This window comes from Topomyia yanbarensis, chromosome 2 (assembly GCF_030247195.1).
Source record: "Topomyia yanbarensis strain Yona2022 chromosome 2, ASM3024719v1, whole genome shotgun sequence".
Taxonomy (NCBI): domain Eukaryota; kingdom Metazoa; phylum Arthropoda; class Insecta; order Diptera; family Culicidae; genus Topomyia; species Topomyia yanbarensis.
The window spans coordinates 122,617,185-122,631,657 of NC_080671.1; the positions used below are offsets into that span (position 1 = coordinate 122,617,185).

The 14,473-nt window shown below is 36.7% G+C and overlaps 1 protein-coding gene across 1 annotated transcript in view; it reads right to left on the bottom strand.

Annotated features, from left to right (window-relative positions):
• The window catches only part of LOC131680124 (nocturnin), a 94,643-nt gene extending 80,400 nt beyond the window's left edge, over positions 1–14,243 (bottom strand). The window contains exon 1 of the mRNA XM_058960847.1: positions 13,837–14,243. The gene's annotated coding sequence lies outside the window, so the exon portion shown is untranslated. The remainder of the gene's footprint in view (positions 1–13,836) is intronic.
• Between the last annotated feature and the right edge of the window lie 230 nt (positions 14,244–14,473).

Here is a 14,473-nt window from a genome sequence, read left to right on the forward strand (position 1 = left end):
TCATTCTGAAGAAGCGTCTATCTGTTACGTAACTAAAAAAAAATTTTAAAACAAAGGATCCTGAGTTATAAATCAAATTGGTTTTCAAATGCTGAAAAAATCACTTACATTTTCTGATCACGCGGTGCGGTGTAATTAATTTGAATTATGTATTCAAATATTGCGGGTAAGTGCAAACTGATGGTTACCATGAATATTTGTTTAGTGTATTGTAATCTGTGAAAGCAACGCAACATTTTATTTAGGCAATTTCGTTATCTGTCATTGATTAGACGTTTTCTTTCTATTCTATGCTCGTACATTTGTCGCTGCTATTTAATGTTTTGTGAATTAGATATTTGAATATAGCATCTTAATGTTTCAAATACCCTGGTGTATCTGTTTGTTATTCAACATAAATTTTCTTTTTTTGTGTAGTCAAAATCAGTAAACGTCAGCTGTTTCTGCTTTGGAAAAAAAACCAAAGGCGATCATAGTAAAAAATTACATGAAATCTGCCAGGCAATTTTCAAAGCTTATCGCATAGTTCCTGATGATATGCCATATGTTGCAAGCGAAACTGAAAGAATTGCCTCGACTGTCTGCAAATATTTCAATAAGTTATGGCTTAGACATCATCGAAGTGAATCTATTGTTCTAAAATACAATACTGATTACTTCAACAGTTCGTTCAGACTACCCGGATACATTTTGAATAAAATAAATACAAAGCCTATTGAAACTTGTCGAGGAAGAAAAACTCTACCCTTTTTGGAAAGCACTGACAAAGTGAAGCGCATCAAAACATCAATCTAGTGATCCAAACATTCCTCTGATGAGTTAGCTTTTGCGACACAGATGAAACTTCGAGAGTCAGGGGATTTATCAGCAGCTTTGGTTGTTAAAGAGGCAACGCAAACAACTCCCACTCGGGCTTCTAAAATGCAACGTTCATGGAAGAAAGCACAAGAAATCCGATACACTAGAGCTGAAGCATTGTCCTTGATCGTCGAATGCAATCTTACGAAAGCGAGTTATATAAAAATTCAGAAAGGTGCAAAAGTTCTAAATGTTAATATATACCCATCATACACTAAAGTTATCGACGAGAAACAAAAATGTTACCCCGATGAATCATCCATAACTGTTACCGAGTGTTCTGTCGAAGTTGACTTGCAGAAGCTTCTTGATCATACGTCAAACCGCATAGTAGAAGCGAATAGCGAAAACCTACAGTATTTCTCGGACGATGAACTCCTAAGGATCGAACTGACCGTAAAGTGGGGATTTGATGGCAGCGCTGACCATGCGGAATACAAACAAACGTTTCAAGAGGATAATGGTTCGAAAAGTGATGCAAATCTTTTCATGACTTCAATCGTTCCAATAGTAGCCGAATATAACGGAAAAGTGTTATTCCAAAATCCACGTCCATCGTCAACGCGATACTGCCGACCGCTTCGAATACAGTTTGTAGCTGAATCTTTTGAAATTTCGGTAAGGGAGCGGGTGTATTTCGAGCAGCAAATTGACAAATTACAACCAACGAAAATTTTAAAAAATGAGCGTCTGGTAAGGATTTCTTACAAAATGGTATTAACAATGATTGACGGCTAAATATGTAACGCGTTAACTGCGACCAAATCTTCACAAAAGTGCTATATTTGTCAAGCTACACCAAAAATGATGAACAACATTGAAAGTATTAAGAAGCTTGATGTAAATACTGATGCATTTCAATTCGGGTTATCTACTCTACACGACTGGATTAGATTCATGGAGTATTTTCTTCACGTTGCATACCGTTTGGAAATCAAAACATGGCAGGCACGAGGCGTGAACCGCGAGAAGATAGTCGAACGAAAAAAGCGAATTCAACATCAATTTAAAATTGGAACAGGCCTTATAATTGATAAACCGCGTTCGGGAGGATCAGGTACGTCGAACGACGGAAATACGGCGCGTAAATTTTTCTCCTTTGCCGAAAAAACTGCTGAGATTACTGGAATCGATGTGACCGTGCTGAAACGTTGCGGAAACATTCTTCAGGTGATGGCATCTGGACATAAAGTACATTGTAAGAAATTTGGGGAATACGCTATGGAAACTGCAAAGCAACTTGTGGCGTTATATCCGTGGTATTACATGCCGGCCAGCGTCCATAAAATTTTGATCCATGGATCGCAGGTGATCGAAACGTTTCTGGTTCCAATTGGTCAGCTTTCTGAAGAAGCACAGGAGTCTCGGAACAAAGATCTTAGACGATACAGAAGTGAACACACGAGAAAATCATCACGAGTTCTAGCCAACGAGGATCTTTTTAAGCGATTACTGTTGTCTTCTGGCCCCGTAGTGACAGGTATTCGAGAACTACCCAAAGCAACACTTAAATCGCTTTCAGCTGATGTGAAGGCTATGCTGATTTATGATGACGAAGGTAGCAATTCATCTGACAATGCCAGTTCAGACGAGTCAGCAGAAGAAATTTAAACTATCGTTATCTTAATGAATTTTGTTTATGTTTATCTTATTTTTAAATATTCAATATAACACATATGATCGCCCCGATTACTAGCACTTTCATTTGATCATAACATCTTAGGATACTATCGGATAGAAACCATTCCCTCAGGATTTTGTAGGGGATTTATGATAGTTTCAAAATAACAATATTTCATCTGCATATTTTTGCAACTTTTTGAGAAAACTGGCTATGAAGTTTGATAATATTAATCATAAAAAAAGCTGTAACTCTCTCCAAAAACATAATATCGTCTTGAAATATTCAACAAAGTTGTGCATTTTCGTAATATCTAAAACATTTTGGAACACATATTTGTGGAGAAATAAATACGACAAGAGTTATCATGAAAAAACCAATTTTGAAGGGGGTCCTAACGAAAACACCGCATAACATTGGAACGGCTATAGTTAGAGAGTCAGTTCTTATGAAAGATTTGCTAAAAATAATATTCTCTACAACTTTGCCGAAAACTGAAACTGTCTATCTGCTACCAGTAAAAAGTTAGAATTCAGAAATGTCTTTACGCTGTATTTTGGAACATGGCTGTCTACTTCCGGAAATCCGCCCTGGTAGCTCCAACAACTTTTCCGAAGTCACCAAAACACAAAACCTTATAGTTTTCCCGCTAAATAATTAAAGGCATGAATTTACACATTTTGACCACTGTGCGTATGGCAGATTTGCGCACTTCGGACGGCGTCTTCTATTTTCGGCATAAGCAGACGTAAACAACGCGAGTGCAACGCCAAAGGCAGCCGGCCGGTACCACGGTGTATAATACTTTTACTATTCAATTATCACCTGTAACGCTCAACGGCAAGTTGTACTGATGGCGCCATATGTTTTAGCTGGATTTGTTCTATTCATTATAGTGTAGAATGTGTAATTTATACAACGCTCTATTAGGTGATTCCAGCTATGTATGTACAAGAGTTACTACGTAAGTTGTTTTTAGTATGAGCATGAGCATGACAATGTTAACTGTACGATTTGTAGTTGCGGCTTAGAGTTTGACCACAACAAGCGAGTTTGCATGAAGAACCAACGAATGGAATCTCGGAGTAGCTTTTCCTAATTAAATTAGTTATGTAATTTGCATATCGACTTTGTCTCTTCAGAATCCGACATTCACTTAGTGACAGGATAAATTTATCTCCAGTAATACGATTTATTTATTTATTCGTCAATCAATTGTAGACTACATTATACAAACATTAATTGCTTATATACTATACTGTATACTATTCCTATGTACTATGATGCCGCAAAGAGTTGAAAAATGTTTTGAAATTGTTCGGGGCATGGTAAGGACAATACTTTCACAATGCTAGTTATACACAGCCATCATCTGGTTTAGTGGTCCGAATTTAGCATAATCTGTACGGTAATGACCTATCGCGAACAAATTTCTATTGCGTAATTGACGAGTAGGAGCATAGGGTAAGGTGGGGCAAATCCGACCTAGTAAATAGTTTTGGCTGTAAAATGCTCATTTTACATCGGATCAAGTCGTTTTATATACCAAATTAAAGGTTAGACTTTTAAGCAACTTTTTATGTATAGTATTTTATTCGTATCTTTAGAAAATTTAGAGATACAAGCGTTTTGCGAAAAATTTCATTTTTGCTGTTTTCAAAAATGGTGGGGTAAACCCGACCGCCTATGTTTTTGGTTGATTTAGTATAGATATTACCCAAATTTTATGGTTGTTCAATGATTCGCGGCTCAAGGTATATTTTGGAAAGGTATTTTTGGAAAAGTAGAGTAGATATATGTACCGGTGGTTCAGAACTATTGAAGCATATGCCAACAATCGAAACAAACATATCGATCACCGCACAGAGAAGTAAATAGAACAAATTCTTGGCCAAAAACCAAAATATTTTTTTTCGATTTTTTTGTTTCGTTATATTTTTTTTACATACCTAAGAACCTACTGTATAACGTGGCAAAATTAGGAGTATATCAAAAATTGTTAAAGAATTTTTGTATGTATGCTCAATGGTGATATTTTAATCGTTTTCGTAATATATTCAGCAAAATCGCTTTCTAGTGATGATGACTGTATTAAATAAGACTATATTATTACAAACATAGTTCAATACAGCCGTTTGTTTAACTTCAGCTTAAAACTAACTAAAAAAAAGTAGACTTGCTGTTTATTGCATCAACTTTAAAAAGTACCTCTTTTAAACTTTTTATTCCAAATTTTAATGATAAAAAAGTTACATTATACGGCTAGATCCGGCAAAGTTGCTGAAGCAATATTACAAAACAAGATTTCAGCTATACAAAAAATATTCGAACTCTTCCGATCTTGTCCGATCCACAAATTTCAAGCGATTTGAAAATATTGAAATTTTTAGTAATTTGAGGTACACCGAAATGCTGTAGGGCCAAATATTATGTTTGCCAAAATGTATCTCTATGAAAATATGCACAGGCGTCCCTTTTCTTCTCCCTTTCCTACTGATCAAATGTTTATGCAACTGGAAAAACAAATGAATTCACAAAGATCACCTAGAAATTACCAGTATTCGAAAGGATATAGAAAGTTGGGCTCTGCACTGGTAGGTGGGTAGATGCCAAATTGTCCCAAAAACTAGTAATTGTCTATTTTTAGTTCATATTAAGGCATAATAACAACAATTACAGCGGCAAATAATTTTGGCCAGGATTCGACCCCAATTACTTTTCTGTGCACCGTTGCGTTCGCAATCAATTTTAAAATATTTTATATTTGGATGTTTTATGTGAGTTTATTCATATAGGAAAAATGCGTATATTTAAAATCTTTTATTTTATCTTTGCTTAGGGTATTTATGGAGTTACTTTGTAAGCAGTTAACATTCTGTTTCAATTTGTAAACTGGGAGTGTAAAAAGAAAATTTATAAAATACTGCATTTTACGATCTACATCCGATTGTCATTTATTTGGATCCATCCAATGAAAAAAAAACTATTTTTTTTTGTTATTCACTTTCGTTGCTGAGAGATACGACAGATATATGGGCAATAATTCGTGATAACCCGCTTTTATCAGCCCCAAATTCTATCAGTTTTTTGACCCGATTTCGTCAGCGAGTCAGGGTTATGAGGCTATGTCTACGGAATAATGTTGAATATTTTAATAGTTTCGGTTTATTAAGCAGATAAATGAATATGTGTTGTCGTTGCCCCCATTTAGACAACCAAAAATACACCAAAGGGGCTGATAAAAACGGGTTATTGATTTATATTAAGGAATTAAATATTGATTTATATAAAGGAATTAAATGATCCCACTTATTCTCTTAGCGATATGTAAATCAAAATAATCAAAACAATTCTTATTGCATGTTACTACGTTTCAATTGCCGCAAGATTCTACTGTATCGATTTTGTCGGCGGTAAAACATGATGATGAGTTATGTTCTAGCAATGACCATGCGGTAGACTTGGGTGCAATGCCCAACTCCTACTTAGCAGAAGGCAAAGGACTGTTCACATTTCCTTTCGATCATGTCCAATGAACAAACATAGAAGAAAACAGTTTTAGGATTCAAGAAGCTTAAATTTTCGTCATCATTTCCAATTTTTTTCAAGACAAAAAAAAACAAAATGGCGTCCGCGGTGACATTCTGTGGCGCTTAAGTGCGTATGGAATTCCAAAACTGCGTACTGCCTGCTGCCTCAGGGTCGATCTGAAACACAAAGCTTATAATAAGGTTCTAAAGTAAAATTATTAGGGGAATGACCTAAGAATGAGTAAAAAACTTCAAATTTGACATAAAGGTGCGATCTCAAGCTTTTAGATCATTTTTAGCCCTTTTTCTAACTTCAAGACTTCACTAAAACAGCGAATACAATGATTGTGTAGATTTTATAGGTCATATCTGCAATGAAATATGCTTTCCTTCATGAAGTCAAAAGATGAAGTTTTTAAATTAAACCGTTTTCAAATGAGATTGCACACAGTTTTGAAAACTCATGTTTTGAGATAAACGAGATAAAAGTTTTCAGAACACTTTCGATGAATTATTCATGGTAGAATGCCAATATTTTGTAATTATTAGATAGAATTATGGGTTTTGGACGTCGCTGATTACGAATCTGAATTCAGTTTTGCATCATTCAAAAAGGCCGATCCAATATGATCCTTACTAATAAAATAATCGGTATTTCAGCCAAATTCGAGAGAAAAAAGATTTTTATGGTAACACGCATTTGAGTTAATATGTATCAAAATAAAAAAATAAAATTGCCATTCCAGTATGACGGACTACAATGTGACTTAAACAATTTTGACTATTTTTTTCAGTTTTCGCCGTTTTGTGTGATTGTTCGATAACTCATGATGAGTCTGCGATGCCCTCTACAGATATAGGGTTTATTTGGATTTTCCCCAAAGTGTATTTTGACCATTAATGGTTCTACAGTAAAATGTCTTGCACTTCAAAATTGTGTTAAATAAAATATAGAAATTGGAAAGATTTATACTTAAAAATCAAAAAAGTAAACAAAAACCGGTAATGAATATAGGGGCGAAGTTGAATTAGGGACAGTTTACCCGACAAATCCGAAAGATGTATTCACGATGTCAAATAATAGTTCAAATATGAAGATGATTATAATAAAAGGTGGTATACCAAACACTCTAGTAACAGTTCTCGCACTAAACACAAAATGCCGTTCTAGAGGACTGCATAACTCAGTCAAACTACTTCCGGTATCATTATTAATTGCAAACAATATTTCAATTACTGTCGCTAATCGTTACTTAGAACGCTCACTAAACGGATAGGTACTTATTGTGAAATGCTTTTATTGAGAGATTCCCGATGTCCTTTGAATGACCGGAAAGTGATGAGTCTTTTAAAGTTTTTGTTTGAGTAATACTAAAAGCTGTATTGTGTATAGCTTTTGACTGATGATTCGTATGGGGTAGCAGTGAATCATCGTCCACGCGGGCTTGTAAAAACTTTTCTCCATCTACAAAAAACTATCCCGACGCTTCTAAGCAGATTTTCGACGGTGATCAAGCGTTTTTTTTTCTTTCGCTATACAACAGCCGCTGTGATCAAATGCGTTTCGATGGTGACTCATAAAGCTACTATGTGTGTTATAAAAAGAACCAAGAAATGCGTGCGTAAGTTTGGAAATAACTGTTGACCAATTCGACAAAAACTATCGGGTGTAATAGTTTTGTTCGCCCTATGTCAATCGAAAGCCGATGTATTGTCTTTAGCTATTAAATGGAAATCATAAGCTGTCTCGCCCAAGGTTTCTGACCAGGAAAAGTTATTTTTCTTTCCGCCTTTACAGCGAGGTTGCCGATAAGACTGAACAGACTACCTGTACATAATGTTCATATCAAGTATGGATTCTCATACGGGTTGATGAGTGATTATAATAAAATTACAATACTTGCCGGAGCTTCTTTCAATACCTGATTGAAATCAAAACTATCAGAAGTCGACATATTTAATGCATATTTACAGCTGTGAGTAGTCTTTGCGCACATAGCTGTAGAGAAATTCTAATGCTGATGATACGATATAGATGAATCTTCTCAAGCCTCCGCAGTAATTTGTTTTTGTGATGAGAAAACCTTAGAAAAACTTTCCAATTGGATATCAAAACTTTCAAGTTATCGTACTGGAACTAAGCAGTGGCCAAGTTCATCAACTCTGGTATCCGAAGGTGGTAAATGCACTGATAACCATCTAATCTTTCAATCGGTAATATTTATTAATTATTGTTGGTTCAATCAAATGAATCTCAGAACAGAGCTTCAGAATATTGAGATTTTTTGGGTAATTTAAAAGAGGAACAAATTTCATTTAATGTTTCACCGCGTGCAATGCCACGTTTCGGTTGCTTGTTTCGTCACTTATTGTACACTGATTAAACTAAGTTAGGTTTAAATTCAACTTCACTTGTAAACGGAATTCTGCATGCAGAGTTTCTTTTCAACCCATTTTTCATTCAAAATTCTATCGTTTACCCCAATATTTATAGGTGTGACGTTATTGCAAACATATTTCGTGCATCCGTTTCAAAGAACCCCTGACAGACCATTGTTTTAAGATGGTTATTGGATTACGCCTCGATAGTGGTGCATCTGCCCAAAACCACTAGCCTGAAACGCTGGTGTGGTCGACTCTGGCGGGTCGATGTGGCTTAACCTTTGCAGTGGGCCGTGTTTGCAAACACTGTTCCACAGCTTAATAGCGTTGTTGGTGGACACGGCTCGCAGTGCAGTTCATTGTGTGTCGATTTATCGATCGACTTCGCCACCGTACACAGGTAGATTAATTAAAGAAATGTAAATGTAGAAGTCTATTAATATTGGTGTAGTAATGATTGTAGTTTTTGGTGGCAGTGTAGAATTGTTATGTCCTAGTTGGTCCGCATATGTGCTTGTCTGAGTATTTGATACAGCTGAGTCAGGGAATGGATGCAGAACTGACGTAAACGATAGAATAGTGGGTAATCATTCCTAGGATTCGTTGGCCACTTTTTGTGGTGTTTAATTCGTGCAGTCGATTCAATTCATTCGGGAAAATCGGATTGGATAGGCACGATTAGTTTACCGACGTACGTGAATCATTCATTCACGGTCAGCATAGCATGACAAAATTCTAACAGAATTCAATTTTCGGTAATGCAATTCAATGTCATTTGCATTCAGACGAGCTCACGTAGTTTTATTGAATGTTACATGTGTGCCTTTCTTCTACTTCATTAGTCGATTTTTGCTGTACTTCTAGTAGTATCTTTTCCCACTACTCATGCATACATAAAATGATACCTGCAAATTTATACGCTTTAACTTAACCTATTGGCATCTTTTTTCTCTTTATTTGGAATGTTATTTTTCTAACACAACTATAATTTAAATTATATTCACATTAACACTCACTAACGCAATCAATGGCATATACTCTCACATCCATTCAAAACGTACAAGCGCTCGTGTCCTTCACGATAACACAAACCTGATCACAAACGCGAACATGCAATAGCAATCATTCACACATACTTACGCTCCCGGTAATAAGGGCTTTTGTATTTGTAAATTTACAAACGCATTCTCAAGTATTAATACACTGCGAGCGCGATCATGAATCGGTTACGTCCGGAAGTCTCTACCCTCGATCCTAGCAGCCTAGCCTCGTACCTTCAGTTGGACCAATCTAAAAATGACGTATATATTCACTAGACAAGACGTTCCATGGCGACAAGATCGGGAACTAATAGTGATTTGTAATATGAGGGAATTAGTACCTGAAACGTATACTGAAAATTAAACATCAGAATCATAGTCCGCGCAAGTGCGAATGACCACACGGTTATAAAATCGAATTTAGATACACGCTAGCAGACGCGACAAACACGTTATCATACAAACGCTTGAGCTTCGTCCACGCACAACTACGTTCGCGAACTCGCAAATATGAAAACACCACGGTGATTAAGTGAAGGTTTAGCACTTATAAACAAGGTTTCAAGCTCGGACATACAAACACATGTGTTTGAGCGATCATGAATCGGTCACGTCCGACAGTCCCTATCCTCGGCTCTAGTAGCAAGGTCCATGTCTTCAGTTGAACCAATCAAAAAAGTGATGCTCATATCCACGTCACATGGCGACATGACCGAGGACTTTATAGTGATATAGGGCATCTAACTCTCTTCTAACATTCAGCATGTTAACGTACAAATGCTTAAGACCTTCGCGAGCACTCACGCACACTAAAACCTGCGATCTCCCAAACATGAAAACACCCCTATGATTGAGTGAATGTTATAGCGCCAGTAAACTTATAAACACGGTCTGAAGCGGGAACCTACAACACCCATGATTGCGCGATAATGCATCGGTCACGTCCGTCTTAGCAGCCTAGGTTGGACCAAAAAAAAGGAAGCTCATATTCATAAAGGCAACATGTTCGCGAGGAAACACGTTCATGGCGATACGACCGGGAATTATCGTGATATGGAGAATCGTACTCTCTTCTAGTATCTAAACCATACTCTAAAATTAAGTAACAGATTCACGGTCCGAGCGCGATCATTCAATAATTCACGCGAATATGCGAATAGCCACACGATTATAAAATCGAATTTATGCATGTAAAGTTACATACAAGTTAGCACACGCGACAAACACGTTAACATAAAAACGCTCAAGACCTTCGCGATCCTCCACGCACGCCTGTGCCCACGATCTCACAAACAGGATAACGATTAAGTGAACGTTTTAGTGAACGTTTTAGCACTTATAAATTTATACATGCGGTAAACCAACAAAGCCCATATACGCACGATCATCGGTTACTTCCAGAACTACTATCGCCCCTAGCAGCCAAAGTCTATACCTTCAGTTGGATCAATATAAAAAATGACGCTCATATCCACTTGACAACACGTTTCATGGTGGTATGACCGAGAACTCTTATGATATGGAAGAACTCTCTTTTTTCTAGCATCTGAACCGTACATCGAAAGTTAAGTATCAGATTCACGGTCCGCGGGCGATCGTCCAAAAACATACCCGAATATGCAAAAGGACACACGGTCATTAAATCGAATTTATATACGCGAAGTTACATACACGCTAGCACACACGACATACAAAATCCCACGCAATCAAACATGTTAAAGTTCAAACGCTCGAGCTCTTCGCGAATATACACGCGATCGTGAAGTCCATACGCTGGCACATATCTGAATATCACAGTCATGGCCCACTGCAATTGGCCTTAAACAATGTTTTAGTGGGTGACATTTCCCGTCTCGTCTGCAATTGTAGTAAGTGATTATGATGGGGAGCTAGTTCTACAGCTCCAGTAAGTCAACTGTCATAAAAACAAATCCTTTCATTTATAGATTCTGCAAACAGTTTTTTTTTGTATTTTAATCCTATACTTCGTCGAAAAATCTGTAGTTTGGCACGACAGGGAAGACTTCCCTTTGAAAAACGCAGCAGAGCACAAGACCCAGAGCGATATATTATCAATAAATTATGTGTTCACTTTATATTTTGTTTCTAGTTTTCGAAACATTTGCTCCGCATCGCATTAGTTTTGGAAACAATAAGGAGGTAGTATCCCGAAGTCGCTCTGAGACGTTTTTCAACAGGGTAGTTTTTCGATCGCTCTAAACCTCAGACTATTTCGTCAAAAACTAGACTTGGACTAGAATATATCAAAATGGGATAGTTTCTTGAAAAATTATAACTTGAAAAACTTGAATGAAAATGGGTTAGCATGCAAGTCCAAGCCGAGTTATATTTTAATAAAGATACAGCTTCTGAAAAAAGATTTGTTTTTTGCGTATTTCAAAACACCCTAAGCCACAATACCACAAGCGTAGAAGCCTACGTTTACTATAAAATTCTACCAATCCATAACCTTCCATCAATAACATTGTTGCAAAGAGCTATAAAATGGTAAAATATGAAAATTTTAAAATGTAACGATTACAATTAAGAAAAGTATATTCTATTTTCAGTTTCTCCCAAAGTTCGTTTAGAAAAATAGAACATAATAAATTTTTAGTAGGTTAAACCAGAGTTAGAGAAATTTTAAAATTTAGATTTTTTAAGTCGAACCAATTTTCAATGCTCGTTTTATCCCAATTTTCGTTAAAGTATGGAGTTAATATTGTCAAAGCTCATCCCACATATCCATAAATAAACTATGAAAGTTTTATAAAAATCGGAGTACATCAATACGAGCAGAGACAAACTTTTGAAAAAATGGCTCTTAAAGTTTGTATACTAATATTTTGGATTATTCATTCTAAAATTATGGCTTCTTAGGAGATTAGTTTGATATGCAAATCAATCTAAGTGTTGTATGTCGATTTCGCAACAAAATAAGCCAGCTCTTTTTCGATACTGTGCTTTTCACGTAATCTTTTTGAGCAAAAGCTCGAAAAGTCTGAATCTCAACGAACTTACGATTAGGGTGTATAAGCCAACTCTCAAAATTAACTTTGAAAGCAACCGAACAGACCGTTACATGCCCATTACAGCTATTTATAGTAAATAAAAGAAACATGTTTTTTCCTATCGTTTACTGCAGGGAGCTATGTGCGGCCAATAACGGTTTATCCAGAATTTCTCATCGTAGTGAGTTTTTACTTTTTAGTTCATGAGTATGCTGTTATTATCATTCATTTTCAGCTTGTATAGCTTCTGCACCCGCTAACGTTGAACTTTTCAATCAGTTCCGATGACCGATAAATTTGCATTCAGATTTGGTAATTCAATTGGCATTTCAGTTCATCACCCTGTAATGTTACTACTCATTGATCAGTATAGTGCGAGGAATGATTTTGAACCGTGTACATTTCGGCAGAAAATAAATTTGACATCTCCATATTGCTTGTTTTTATGTGCGGGTGACAAAACGACAACGTGTTTGGCTATCTGTCAATGTTAGTGGAATGGCGCCATTTTAACGAGTTAAAAACTACCGTTTTATTTTTGGGCGATCGAAATTCAACGGGTGTTACGTCTATTTGTCTGTGTTGTTATCATGCATGTTATGCATTTGTGTATGCATTCATTATGCAAATTATTTGTATGTGTATGAGTTATATGGCTGTGAGCTGAATTTGGCATATACCAACTTTATTTTAAGCCGGTAATAACTGAATTCAATTTTTAATCTATGAGTTATATTAAACGAGTGTGAATTCCGTCATCCAGCCACAGTATGTGATAATGTGTGCTTCATGCAAGGTTGAATTGAATTCAACTGTGATAACACTGAAGTCTATCCGTAGAAATGTTTGTTATTATGCTATCTCTCTCGAAAGTAAATCCAAATAAGGCCATTTAATGTCAATCTTGAAAAGCAATGTGTTTCGGAAACCTTCTAAAAGACAGAACAGGGTTGAACCGCTTAACACACCTTCAAGCTAGCCGATTCTAGTAGCATCTATGCAATCGCTAAGTTCCTTGTACTTCGATCGAACGTGGCGTAAACACAAAGATGGCGACTCTCCAGTCGTCACCAGTCTACACGATGTCTGACCGCTTTTGTCCAGTCAGTATGCCAGATAGTAGAATACCGGTATTATCAATGTGGATGATTTTTGTACCTCACGCAAGACAGATTAAACTACCCAGCAGGGTGGTTTAATTGTTGATGCCATTTTCATTCAGAACATTTTTATCGTCGTAATTTGTTTTAGGTAGATGTAAGGTTTCATGCAGTTTTAAATTCAGTACCTTTCTTACAAAACATTCTGCAGTCTCTCTGTGTTTAGATGTATCACTTGTTGCAAATTGCCGGTGCTGTATTCATTTGGTATAGTTTTTTAACGGATGTACTTACCTGATCTAGATAAATACGAAAAAGGTACTTATTTAGGCTGCTGCAACCAAATATGTTTGGCTATACTGTAACAACTTCACAAGACTTCTATTCCGCCAGAACTGGTGCACTATGAAAGCTTCAGTGACTACTGTATCTCCATTAGAACACTTTTTTTCTACTATCAAAGTAGTTGGAATTTTCACTAACTAACCTCTGTACTCATTGCTCTTCAAGCTTTGAAATCACTCGGTATACTAATCTACAGGATCATCACCATGAACCTTAAATGTGCTCACTTTTAGATCACCGCACTGTATAAGGTTGGACCAACATCATACTGCAAAACCCAGCGAATACATCACAGAACCCACAACAACGACGATCTGGTTCACTTCACCCGAATGCACTAACAACCACACTGCGCCGCTTCTACTGGACAATTGAATCCAGCCTGCTCGAGTTTCAATTCGAAACCGTGCATCCTGTTATCAGTCGACACTCGGTGGAAGTAAGTAAAGCCTCGGCTTGACAGAACGGAATCGAGGGTATTGCCAACGGAAAATTTGCCTCCATGCACTAACGAGTAGTAAATCGAAGAAGTGAAAAGAAATCCGGCAACCTCTTTTTGGGTAGCCCCTTGGCCGAATTTACTCAT